The sequence below is a fragment of the Brachyhypopomus gauderio genome, unplaced genomic scaffold, assembly GCF_052324685.1.
Source record: "Brachyhypopomus gauderio isolate BG-103 unplaced genomic scaffold, BGAUD_0.2 sc298, whole genome shotgun sequence".
Classification (NCBI taxonomy): domain Eukaryota; kingdom Metazoa; phylum Chordata; class Actinopteri; order Gymnotiformes; family Hypopomidae; genus Brachyhypopomus; species Brachyhypopomus gauderio.
Genome location: NW_027507119.1, coordinates 1 through 12,982, shown reverse-complemented (window position 1 = coordinate 12,982; position 12,982 = coordinate 1). Strand labels below are relative to the sequence as shown.

Here is a 12,982-nt window from a genome sequence, read left to right as displayed (position 1 = left end):
GATACGAGCACCGAGACGAGCAAAATTTCTGTTCGACACCCGAGTGCACGCTCGAGATACGAGCATGAACCACTAGGTGGCAGTACAGTACTATATGGAAAAAAAGAAATAATTAATCAGCTCAAAGACACACTCAAACGCTTTTCTTTTTCACCCTCCCCCACAACCTTAGGTTCAAAAACACAAACATACCTGTATGTGCGGAGATGACGTCATTTAGCGCGTTCTAGCAGCCAATAGCGTTTTTTAAATTTTAAACACATCCAGCAGAACAATGAACTGATGGTTCACACCATCACCCCCCCCTCACCCGTCTACCTATAAGTGGCTGCATGTACATAACAAAGGGTGGCCTAATGGAATGCAAATATCCCCAGAACTGCCCCCTGGTGGAGACCAGGTGGAAAAAGTGTGGAATGAAAATGCTGGGACTCCTAGTGTTAAAACTACATTCCCAGAGATTGATGCTATAGCTTTGAAATTGGTACCAAACGATAGGTAATAACATTTTCATTTATCTGGTATAAAACACATAGACACTATGTACATTTCAACTATATTTAATGCAAAAACATACATATTTTTGATGCTTGGAAAGGATGACATCGTATGATACATGACCAGTGTTGGGAACGTTACTTTAAAAAAGTAATTAGTTATAGTTACTCACTACTTGTTCAAAAACGTAACTGAGTTAGTAACTGAATTACTCTATAATACAAGTAACTCGTTACCAGGGAAAGTAACTATTTGCATTACAGTAAAAAAAAAGTTATATGCCAATGAATAAGGATTTTTTGAAAAAGCAGTTTTCACAGTCAGTTGAAATGAGTATTTATTGCACATCAACAGACCAGTGCAGGATAAAATCCTTTAAAACCCCAAATCTTTGTAAATAATAATAATAATAAAAAGCAAAAGTAAACAGTTACACTATATAAAGTGCATTTAAATCAAATATCAAATATATTTGTATAGCGCTTTTCACAACATATGTTGTCACAAAGCGCTTTACAGTATTTACAAAGTTAACAATACTATGGGTCCAAATCCCTTATGAGCAAGCCAAAGGCGACAGTGGCAAGGAAAAACTCCCTAGATGGTGGGGAATAGGAAGAAACCTTGGGAGGACCAAGACTCAAAAGGGAACCCATCGTCCATTGGGCGGCCCGTTAACACACAAATTACACAAAAACAAATTATACAGACTAATACACAAGTTACAAATAAATCACACAATCAGGCTAAGTATAAGGTAACTAGAATGAAAGTTCTGGGTGCTGATATTGTCAATGTAAATGTCTTATGATGAACGCCAGGTTTTCATTCCATGTCGGAGCGATGATACTGGAATTGTAGGCTCCAACTGCAGTGTTACTCCCCAAGTGAACCTCGGAGAAGAAAGATATGTGATGTGGTAAATATGTAACAGATTATTCAAAGGCCAAACTACATCTATTTACATATTTACATTGACATCTATCAAATTAAATAAAATTCTCTCAACCTGAAACAACTGGATTGTTCAGAACAGAAGTAAACTTAAGAATAAAACCTCTATTCTTAAATAAATCAAATACCCAGTCTGGTAAACATTCAGGAACTTCAAGTATTTTCTTAAATAATGTTTATATCGCCACCTTGAAAAATGATAATTTTTCTTCGGCTTGCTTCTGACTCGCTATTTCTGTCTCTTCTCCGTTTTTGTCGTGTCACTGGTGTGCTTTGGCGCGCGTGTAAAAACACTGGCTCGGATTGGCTACCATAACGCTGCCTTAGCCTTGTTAAGTTAAACAGGTGTTACACCGAGGACTGTGACCTATCGAGATCTGTTACTCCTCACTAGCCTGGGCAGTGGTCCGCTCGCATTACTGTTAGTATATCAATATATAGTAACGCACCGCTTTTAATGACCAGTAACGTCAACGGCGTTGTAACGACAGGAAAAGTAATTAATTATATTATCCCGTTACTGACAAAATGACGCCGTTATCGCAACACTGTACATGACTATCTCAAAAATGTTACTCTATTGTACATATATCACAATGATCACACATTACATTGAGAAATAGGTTTGAACCAACTAAGCTTTATATCTTAATTTAAGATTGTGAACTGCTGAGATCGTGGCATCTGTAAGACATCTGCACAGCGGGAAAGTGGTCAGCGATACAAGTGAACAGGACGAACCAACAGAGAAGAGAAGAAAGGTGGAGAAATCTCCTGCCACAAGGTGTTCCAGTCATGTGTATCTCATTGGGCAGCCCAGCTCCAGCATCAGTGGCTGTCAACTTCCTACTAATCGCCAGGTGTATCGCCATTCTGGAGTATGGCAAGGATTAAAACACTTACTAGACCAAATGCAGTCAATCACTCATTGCAGTTCCTTTCTCTTCCTCTGTTGTGTTGTCTCTTCTCTTGTTTTTGACTATTTTCCTGTATTTCTCATGGAGGATCATGAAGTGATTGACTGCATTTGGTCTAGTGTTTTAATCCTTGCCATACTCCAGAATGGCAAAACAACATCCAGTGTATCATGGGCTAGAGAACTATTGTCACTGTACAAGCCAACCTAGAAAATTCTGAAGCTACTGGATTACTGAAGGTTTGCCTACCGCTTCAGACTCTGTGTCCCAGCGACAACAGAGGTCTACGAATGGCTGCTTTTGAACCGTCCCTTCACCAGTCGGTGTCTGTGACATGGCGGGCAGAAAGCCCCGCCTTTGTCGCTCTCTGGCAGTTTGTCCTGGAGAGCAACGATGCCGTCCACCCTCTGCTATGTCACAAAAGCCTGGTGACGCAGCTCCACCGGACCGTCAGCCACGTCGACCACGCGATGATGGCCTTGAACGCCGTCGGGTCCCAGACTCTCCTGGGAATTAAAGAAAGAGAAATACAGATATTTCTGTATCCTAATCGTCAGGACATCACCCCTCCTTCCCCTCTGTCTTGCCAGCAATCAGCAGGACCAAACATCACCCTTTATTATGTTAATTAACAGAGCAAGAATGAGGCAGCAGCTCTGTGGTGCACCCAGAAAGTCTAATACTACCGCTACTAATATCCTCTGTAAATATATAGCACATGTATTTGTTTGATACTCTCATTGGCTTTATTGGGTATTTTCTGTCTAGAATAGATTCAAACAATTTTTTCCCCAATTATTTAGCAGATAGATAGATAGATAGATAGATAGATAGATAGATAAATAGATAGATAGATAGATAGATAGATAGATAGATAGATAGAGAGAGAGAGAGACAGAGAGAGTACTTGGTGAAGCCAATTAGCACCGCCATGATAATGCTAATTTCCGGTAGCATTGGTATGGGATTTCCAATATAACATTAGCATGGAGCTAATTGTCGGCCGAGAGTGAAGTCAAATCTTTGATATATTATAATTTCTTTCATTTGATTATTAATGAAACTAATGGTATAAATAAAAAAGCGACCTTATTGATAGATGTTGTACTTGGTGTTTTAGAAAGCCAATTAGCACCGCCATGATAATGCTAATTTCCGGTAGCATTGGTATGGGATTTCCAATATAACATTAGCATGGAGCTAATTGTCGGCCGAGAGTGAAGTCATATCTTTGATATATTATCATTTCCTTCATTTGATTATTAATGAAACGAATAGTATATTTTTTATTAAATTGAATTATCAATGTATCTTTACCTTATAAAGGATTAAATGTCCACCCCAAGAGGATTTGATGTCTTCAAATGTATTTTTTGTTTTAAGCATAATTGGTTGTCCTGTAGGTCAGTGGATAAGGTGTTGGGCGACAGGCCACTCAGTGCAGGGTTCAAACCCCACTGTGACCTCCTGATCCTGGCTAATAGCCGGTATGCATCGGTTGAGGGGGGACTGGCCCGAACCAAGCCAACGCTACAGGAAAACCTTTTCTTCATTACTACTAATGCTTTACATTAGACAAACAGCCTGCTCGCTCTTTGCTGTTTTAGAAAGCCAATTTGCACCGCCATGATAATGCTAATTTCCGATAGCATTCCTATGGGATTTCCTATATAACGTTAGCATCCAGCTAATTGTCGGCTGAGAGTCAAGTCAAATCTTTCATATATTATCATTTCCTTCATTTGATTATTAATATAAACTAATAGTATATTTTTTATTCAATTGAATTATCAATGTATCTTTACCTTATAAAGGATTAAATGTCCGCCCCAAGAGGATTTGATCATTTTTTATTATTATCAAACAGTGCTCCTTCACTACAAGTACAACTATACACACATAATAAACATATAACAACATATTTAAAACTTGTAAATCCTGTAAAGCTGCTTTGTGACAACATGTGTTGTGGAAAACCAAAATATATTTCATTGGATTTGATTTGATATTTACATTTTTTTTATTATGTACAACTATTTACTACAGGGCAGGTGGGGCGTTTGGCTCACTAGACCTGTTCAAAAAACTACTTTTTCATTAACACTAATCTTTGGAGGACAACTTTTATTTTTATGTAAGAATCAAAAGAAAACAATTCTGTAAAATACAGTACAGTAGTAATAAAAATAATTGGGGTTAGGTGGGCCATACAGCGAAAAGAGGAGGCGAGAAAAGAGGGTCAGTGTTCAGTGTTCATGGTCAGCCACTGGTCAGTGTTCATCCACACCGTCCCCTCAAAAGCCCTCAATGTCTAAAATACAGTAAATAGTACAGGAAGAGGTGCCTTACACAATCACCAACTATAACAGCCTAAAATGTGGTTAGAAATGAGGGGGAGAGACAAGTAATTTTTTTTTACCTTATTTTCAGTAGTTTTTAGCACTTTGAGTTGCATGTATGTATGAAAGGTGCTATACAAATAAAGATTATTATTACAGTGGTACCTCGAGATACGAGCTGCTCTATATACGAGCGATCCAAGATACGAGCACCGAGACGAGCAAAATTTCTGTTCGACACCCGAGTGCACGCTCGAGATACGAGCATGAACCACTAGGTGGCAGTACAGTACTATATGGAAAAAAAGAAATAATTAATCAGCTCAAAGACACACTCAAACGCTTTTCTTTTTCACCCTCCCCCACAACCTTAGGTTCAAAAACACAAACATACCTGTATGTGCGGAGATGACGTCATTTAGCGCGTTCTAGCAGCCAATAGCGTTTTTTTAATTTTAAACACATCCAGCAGAACAATGAACTGATGGTTCACACCATCACCCCCCCCTCACCCGTCTACCTATAAGTGGCTGCATGTACATAACAAAGGGTGGCCTAATGGAATGCAAATATCCCCAGAACTGCCCCCTGGTGGAGACCAGGTGGAAAAAGTGTGGAATGAAAATGCTGGGACTCCTAGTGTTAAAACTACATTCCCAGAGATTGATGCTATAGCTTTGAAATTGGTACCAAACGATAGGTAATAACATTTTCATTTATCTGGTATAAAACACATAGACACTATGTACATTTCAACTATATTTAATGCAAAAACATACATATTTTTGATGCTTGGAAAGGATGACATCGTATGATACATGACCAGTGTTGGGAACGTTACTTTAAAAAAGTAATTAGTTATAGTTACTCACTACTTGTTCAAAAACGTAACTGAGTTAGTAACTGAATTACTCTATAATACAAGTAACTCGTTACCAGGGAAAGTAACTATTTGCATTACAGTTAAAAAAAAGTTATATGCCAATGAATAAGGATTTTTTGAAAAAGCAGTTTTCACAGTCAGTTGAAATGAGTATTTATTGCACATCAACAGACCAGTGCAGGATAAAATCCTTTAAAACCCCAAATCTTTGTAAATAATAATAATAATAAAAAGCAAAAGTAAACAGTTACACTATATAAAGTGCATTTAAATCAAATATCAAATATATTTGTATAGCGCTTTTCACAACATATGTTGTCACAAAGCGCTTTACAGTATTTACAAAGTTAACAATACTATGGGTCCAAATCCCTTATGAGCAAGCCAAAGGCGACAGTGGCAAGGAAAAACTCCCTAGATGGTGGGGAATAGGAAGAAACCTTGGGAGGACCAAGACTCAAAAGGGAACCCATCGTCCATTGGGCGGCCCGTTAACACACAAATTACACAAAAACAAATTATACAGACTAATACACAAGTTACAAATAAATCACACAATCAGGCTAAGTATAAGGTAACTAGAATGAAAGTTCTGGGTGCTGATATTGTCAATGTAAATGTCTTATGATGAACGCCAGGTTTTCATTCCATGTCGGAGCGATGATACTGGAATTGTAGGCTCCAACTGCAGTGTTACTCCCCAAGTGAACCTCGGAGAAGAAAGATATGTGATGTGGTAAATATGTAACAGATTATTCAAAGGCCAAACTACATCTATTTACATATTTACATTGACATCTATCAAATTAAATTAAATTCTCTCAACCTGAAACAACTGGATTGTTCAGAACAGAAGTAAACTTAAGAATAAAACCTCTATTCTTAAATAAATCAAATACCCAGTCTGGTAAACATTCAGGAACTTCAAGTATTTTCTTAAATAATGTTTATATCGCCACCTTGAAAAATGATAATTTTTCTTCGGCTTGCTTCTGACTCGCTATTTCTGTCTCTTCTCCGTTTTTGTCGTGTCACTGGTGTGCTTTGGCGCGCGTGTAAAAACACTGGCTCGGATTGGCTACCATAACGCTGCCTTAGCCTTGTTAAGTTAAACAGGTGTTACACCGAGGACTGTGACCTATCGAGATCTGTTACTCCTCACTAGCCTGGGCAGTGGTCCGCTCGCATTACTGTTAGTATATCAATATATAGTAACGCACCGCTTTTAATGACCAGTAACGTCAACGGCGTTGTAACGACAGGAAAAGTAATTAATTATATTATCCCGTTACTGACAAAATGACGCCGTTATCGCAACACTGTACATGACTATCTCAAAAATGTTACTCTATTGTACATATATCACAATGATCACACATTACATTGAGAAATAGGTTTGAACCAACTAAGCTTTATATCTTAATTTAAGATTGTGAACTGCTGAGATCGTGGCATCTGTAAGACATCTGCACAGCGGGAAAGTGGTCAGCGATACAAGTGAACAGGACGAACCAACAGAGAAGAGAAGAAAGGTGGAGAAATCTCCTGCCACAAGGTGTTCCAGTCATGTGTATCTCATTGGGCAGCCCAGCTCCAGCATCAGTGGCTGTCAACTTCCTACTAATCGCCAGGTGTATCGCCATTCTGGAGTATGGCAAGGATTAAAACACTTACTAGACCAAATGCAGTCAATCACTCATTGCAGTTCCTTTCTCTTCCTCTGTTGTGTTGTCTCTTCTCTTGTTTTTGACTATTTTCCTGTATTTCTCATGGAGGATCATGAAGTGATTGACTGCATTTGGTCTAGTGTTTTAATCCTTGCCATACTCCAGAATGGCAAAACAACATCCAGTGTATCATGGGCTAGAGAACTATTGTCACTGTACAAGCCAACCTAGAAAATCCTGAAGCTACTGGATTACTGAAGGTTTGCCTACCGCTTCAGACTCTGTGTCCCAGCGACAACAGAGGTCTACGAATGGCTGCTTTTGAACCGTCCCTTCACCAGTCGGTGTCTGTGACATGGCGGGCAGAAAGCCCCGCCTTTGTCGCTCTCTGGCAGTTTGTCCTGGAGAGCAACGATGCCGTCCACCCTCTGCTATGTCACAAAAGCCTGGTGACGCAGCTCCACCGGACCGTCAGCCACGTCGACCACGCGATGATGGCCTTGAACGCCGTCGGGTCCCAGACTCTCCTGGGAATTAAAGAAAGAGAAATACAGATATTTCTGTATCCTAATCGTCAGGACATCACCCCTCCTTCCCCTCTGTCTTGCCAGCAATCAGCAGGACCAAACATCACCCTTTATTATGTTAATTAACAGAGCAAGAATGAGGCAGCAGCTCTGTGGTGCACCCAGAAAGTCTAATACTACCGCTACTAATATCCTCTGTAAATATATAGCACATGTATTTGTTTGATACTCTCATTGGCTTTATTGGGTATTTTCTGTCTAGAATAGATTCAAACAATTTTTTCCCCAATTATTTAGCAGATAGATAGATAGATAGATAGATAGATAGATAGATAAATAGATAGATAGATAGATAGATAGATAGATAGATAGAGAGAGAGAGACAGAGAGAGTACTTGGTGAAGCCAATTAGCACCGCCATGATAATGCTAATTTCCGGTAGCATTGGTATGGGATTTCCAATATAACATTAGCATGGAGCTAATTGTCGGCCGAGAGTGAAGTCAAATCTTTGATATATTATAATTTCTTTCATTTGATTATTAATGAAACTAATGGTATAAATAAAAAAGCGACCTTATTGATAGATGTTGTACTTGGTGTTTTAGAAAGCCAATTAGCACCGCCATGATAATGCTAATTTCCGGTAGCATTGGTATGGGATTTCCAATATAACATTAGCATGGAGCTAATTGTCGGCCGAGAGTGAAGTCATATCTTTGATATATTATCATTTCCTTCATTTGATTATTAATGAAACGAATAGTATATTTTTTATTAAATTGAATTATCAATGTATCTTTACCTTATAAAGGATTAAATGTCCACCCCAAGAGGATTTGATGTCTTCAAATGTATTTTTTGTTTTAAGCATAATTGGTTGTCCTGTAGGTCAGTGGATAAGGTGTTGGGCGACAGGCCACTCAGTGCAGGGTTCAAACCCCACTGTGACCTCCTGATCCTGGCTAATAGCCGGTATGCATCGGTTGAGGGGGGACTGGCCCGAACCAAGCCAACGCTACAGGAAAACCTTTTCTTCATTACTACTAATGCTTTACATTAGACAAACAGCCTGCTCGCTCTTTGCTGTTTTAGAAAGCCAATTTGCACCGCCATGATAATGCTAATTTCCGATAGCATTCCTATGGGATTTCCTATATAACGTTAGCATCCAGCTAATTGTCGGCTGAGAGTCAAGTCAAATCTTTCATATATTATCATTTCCTTCATTTGATTATTAATATAAACTAATAGTATATTTTTTATTCAATTGAATTATCAATGTATCTTTACCTTATAAAGGATTAAATGTCCGCCCCAAGAGGATTTGATCATTTTTTATTATTATCAAACAGTGCTCCTTCACTACAAGTACAACTATACACACATAATAAACATATAACAACATATTTAAAACTTGTAAATCCTGTAAAGCTGCTTTGTGACAACATGTGTTGTGGAAAACCAAAATATATTTCATTGGATTTGATTTGATATTTACATTTTTTTTATTATGTACAACTATTTACTACAGGGCAGGTGGGGCGTTTGGCTCACTAGACCTGTTCAAAAAACTACTTTTTCATTAACACTAATCTTTGGAGGACAACTTTTATTTTTATGTAAGAATCAAAAGAAAACAATTCTGTAAAATACAGTACAGTAGTAATAAAAATAATTGGGGTTAGGTGGGCCATACAGCGAAAAGAGGAGGCGAGAAAAGAGGGTCAGTGTTCAGTGTTCATGGTCAGCCACTGGTCAGTGTTCATCCACACCGTCCCCTCAAAAGCCCTCAATGTCTAAAATACAGTAAATAGTACAGGAAGAGGTGCCTTACACAATCACCAACTATAACAGCCTAAAATGTGGTTAGAAATGAGGGGGAGAGACAAGTAATTTTTTTTTACCTTATTTTCAGTAGTTTTTAGCACTTTGAGTTGCATGTATGTATGAAAGGTGCTATACAAATAAAGATTATTATTACAGTGGTACCTCGAGATACGAGCTGCTCTATATACGAGCGATCCAAGATACGAGCACCGAGACGAGCAAAATTTCTGTTCGACACCCGAGTGCACGCTCGAGATACGAGCATGAACCACTAGGTGGCAGTACAGTACTATATGGAAAAAAAGAAATAATTAATCAGCTCAAAGACACACTCAAACGCTTTTCTTTTTCACCCTCCCCCACAACCTTAGGTTCAAAAACACAAACATACCTGTATGTGCGGAGATGACGTCATTTAGCGCGTTCTAGCAGCCAATAGCGTTTTTTTAATTTTAAACACATCCAGCAGAACAATGAACTGATGGTTCACACCATCACCCCCCCCTCACCCGTCTACCTATAAGTGGCTGCATGTACATAACAAAGGGTGGCCTAATGGAATGCAAATATCCCCAGAACTGCCCCCTGGTGGAGACCAGGTGGAAAAAGTGTGGAATGAAAATGCTGGGACTCCTAGTGTTAAAACTACATTCCCAGAGATTGATGCTATAGCTTTGAAATTGGTACCAAACGATAGGTAATAACATTTTCATTTATCTGGTATAAAACACATAGACACTATGTACATTTCAACTATATTTAATGCAAAAACATACATATTTTTGATGCTTGGAAAGGATGACATCGTATGATACATGACCAGTGTTGGGAACGTTACTTTAAAAAAGTAATTAGTTATAGTTACTCACTACTTGTTCAAAAACGTAACTGAGTTAGTAACTGAATTACTCTATAATACAAGTAACTCGTTACCAGGGAAAGTAACTATTTGCATTACAGTTAAAAAAAAGTTATATGCCAATGAATAAGGATTTTTTGAAAAAGCAGTTTTCACAGTCAGTTGAAATGAGTATTTATTGCACATCAACAGACCAGTGCAGGATAAAATCCTTTAAAACCCCAAATCTTTGTAAATAATAATAATAATAAAAAGCAAAAGTAAACAGTTACACTATATAAAGTGCATTTAAATCAAATATCAAATATATTTGTATAGCGCTTTTCACAACATATGTTGTCACAAAGCGCTTTACAGTATTTACAAAGTTAACAATACTATGGGTCCAAATCCCTTATGAGCAAGCCAAAGGCGACAGTGGCAAGGAAAAACTCCCTAGATGGTGGGGAATAGGAAGAAACCTTGGGAGGACCAAGACTCAAAAGGGAACCCATCGTCCATTGGGCGGCCCGTTAACACACAAATTACACAAAAACAAATTATACAGACTAATACACAAGTTACAAATAAATCACACAATCAGGCTAAGTATAAGGTAACTAGAATGAAAGTTCTGGGTGCTGATATTGTCAATGTAAATGTCTTATGATGAACGCCAGGTTTTCATTCCATGTCGGAGCGATGATACTGGAATTGTAGGCTCCAACTGCAGTGTTACTCCCCAAGTGAACCTCGGAGAAGAAAGATATGTGATGTGGTAAATATGTAACAGATTATTCAAAGGCCAAACTACATCTATTTACATATTTACATTGACATCTATCAAATTAAATTAAATTCTCTCAACCTGAAACAACTGGATTGTTCAGAACAGAAGTAAACTTAAGAATAAAACCTCTATTCTTAAATAAATCAAATACCCAGTCTGGTAAACATTCAGGAACTTCAAGTATTTTCTTAAATAATGTTTATATCGCCACCTTGAAAAATGATAATTTTTCTTCGGCTTGCTTCTGACTCGCTATTTCTGTCTCTTCTCCGTTTTTGTCGTGTCACTGGTGTGCTTTGGCGCGCGTGTAAAAACACTGGCTCGGATTGGCTACCATAACGCTGCCTTAGCCTTGTTAAGTTAAACAGGTGTTACACCGAGGACTGTGACCTATCGAGATCTGTTACTCCTCACTAGCCTGGGCAGTGGTCCGCTCGCATTACTGTTAGTATATCAATATATAGTAACGCACCGCTTTTAATGACCAGTAACGTCAACGGCGTTGTAACGACAGGAAAAGTAATTAATTATATTATCCCGTTACTGACAAAATGACGCCGTTATCGCAACACTGTACATGACTATCTCAAAAATGTTACTCTATTGTACATATATCACAATGATCACACATTACATTGAGAAATAGGTTTGAACCAACTAAGCTTTATATCTTAATTTAAGATTGTGAACTGCTGAGATCGTGGCATCTGTAAGACATCTGCACAGCGGGAAAGTGGTCAGCGATACAAGTGAACAGGACGAACCAACAGAGAAGAGAAGAAAGGTGGAGAAATCTCCTGCCACAAGGTGTTCCAGTCATGTGTATCTCATTGGGCAGCCCAGCTCCAGCATCAGTGGCTGTCAACTTCCTACTAATCGCCAGGTGTATCGCCATTCTGGAGTATGGCAAGGATTAAAACACTTACTAGACCAAATGCAGTCAATCACTCATTGCAGTTCCTTTCTCTTCCTCTGTTGTGTTGTCTCTTCTCTTGTTTTTGACTATTTTCCTGTATTTCTCATGGAGGATCATGAAGTGATTGACTGCATTTGGTCTAGTGTTTTAATCCTTGCCATACTCCAGAATGGCAAAACAACATCCAGTGTATCATGGGCTAGAGAACTATTGTCACTGTACAAGCCAACCTAGAAAATCCTGAAGCTACTGGATTACTGAAGGTTTGCCTACCGCTTCAGACTCTGTGTCCCAGCGACAACAGAGGTCTACGAATGGCTGCTTTTGAACCGTCCCTTCACCAGTCGGTGTCTGTGACATGGCGGGCAGAAAGCCCCGCCTTTGTCGCTCTCTGGCAGTTTGTCCCGGAGAGCAACGATGCCGTCCACCCTCTGCTATGTCACAAAAGCCTGGTGACGCAGCTCCACCGGACCGTCAGCCACGTCGACCACGCGATGATGGCCTTGAACGCCGTCGGGTCCCAGACTCTCCTGGGAATTAAAGAAAGAGAAATACAGATATTTCTGTATCCTAATCGTCAGGACATCACCCCTCCTTCCCCTCTGTCTTGCCAGCAATCAGCAGGACCAAACATCACCCTTTATTATGTTAATTAACAGAGCAAGAATGAGGCAGCAGCTCTGTGGTGCACCCAGAAAGTCTAATACTACCGCTACTAATATCCTCTGTAAATATATAGCACATGTATTTGTTTGATACTCTCATTGGCTTTATTGGGTATTTTCTGTCTAGAATAGATTCAAACAATTTTTTCCCCAATTAT

The 12,982-nt window shown here is 38.9% G+C and overlaps 2 long non-coding RNA genes across 2 annotated transcripts; both read right to left on the bottom strand.

Annotated features, from left to right (window-relative positions):
• Positions 1 to 544: 544 nt before the first annotated feature.
• On the bottom strand, positions 545 to 3,808 carry LOC143504560 (uncharacterized). Its single transcript, XR_013127590.1, has 2 exons — positions 3,687 to 3,808; positions 545 to 2,875 (listed from the first exon to the last, which is right to left on the bottom strand). It is a non-coding gene; the product is annotated as an uncharacterized LOC143504560 (long non-coding RNA).
• Positions 3,809 to 5,454: 1,646 nt separating this feature from the next.
• LOC143504559 (uncharacterized) lies at positions 5,455 to 8,699 on the bottom strand. The gene is made up of 2 exons (XR_013127589.1): positions 8,591 to 8,699; positions 5,455 to 7,785 (listed from the first exon to the last, which is right to left on the bottom strand). It is a non-coding gene; the product is annotated as an uncharacterized LOC143504559 (long non-coding RNA).
• Positions 8,700 to 12,982: the final 4,283 nt, after the last annotated feature.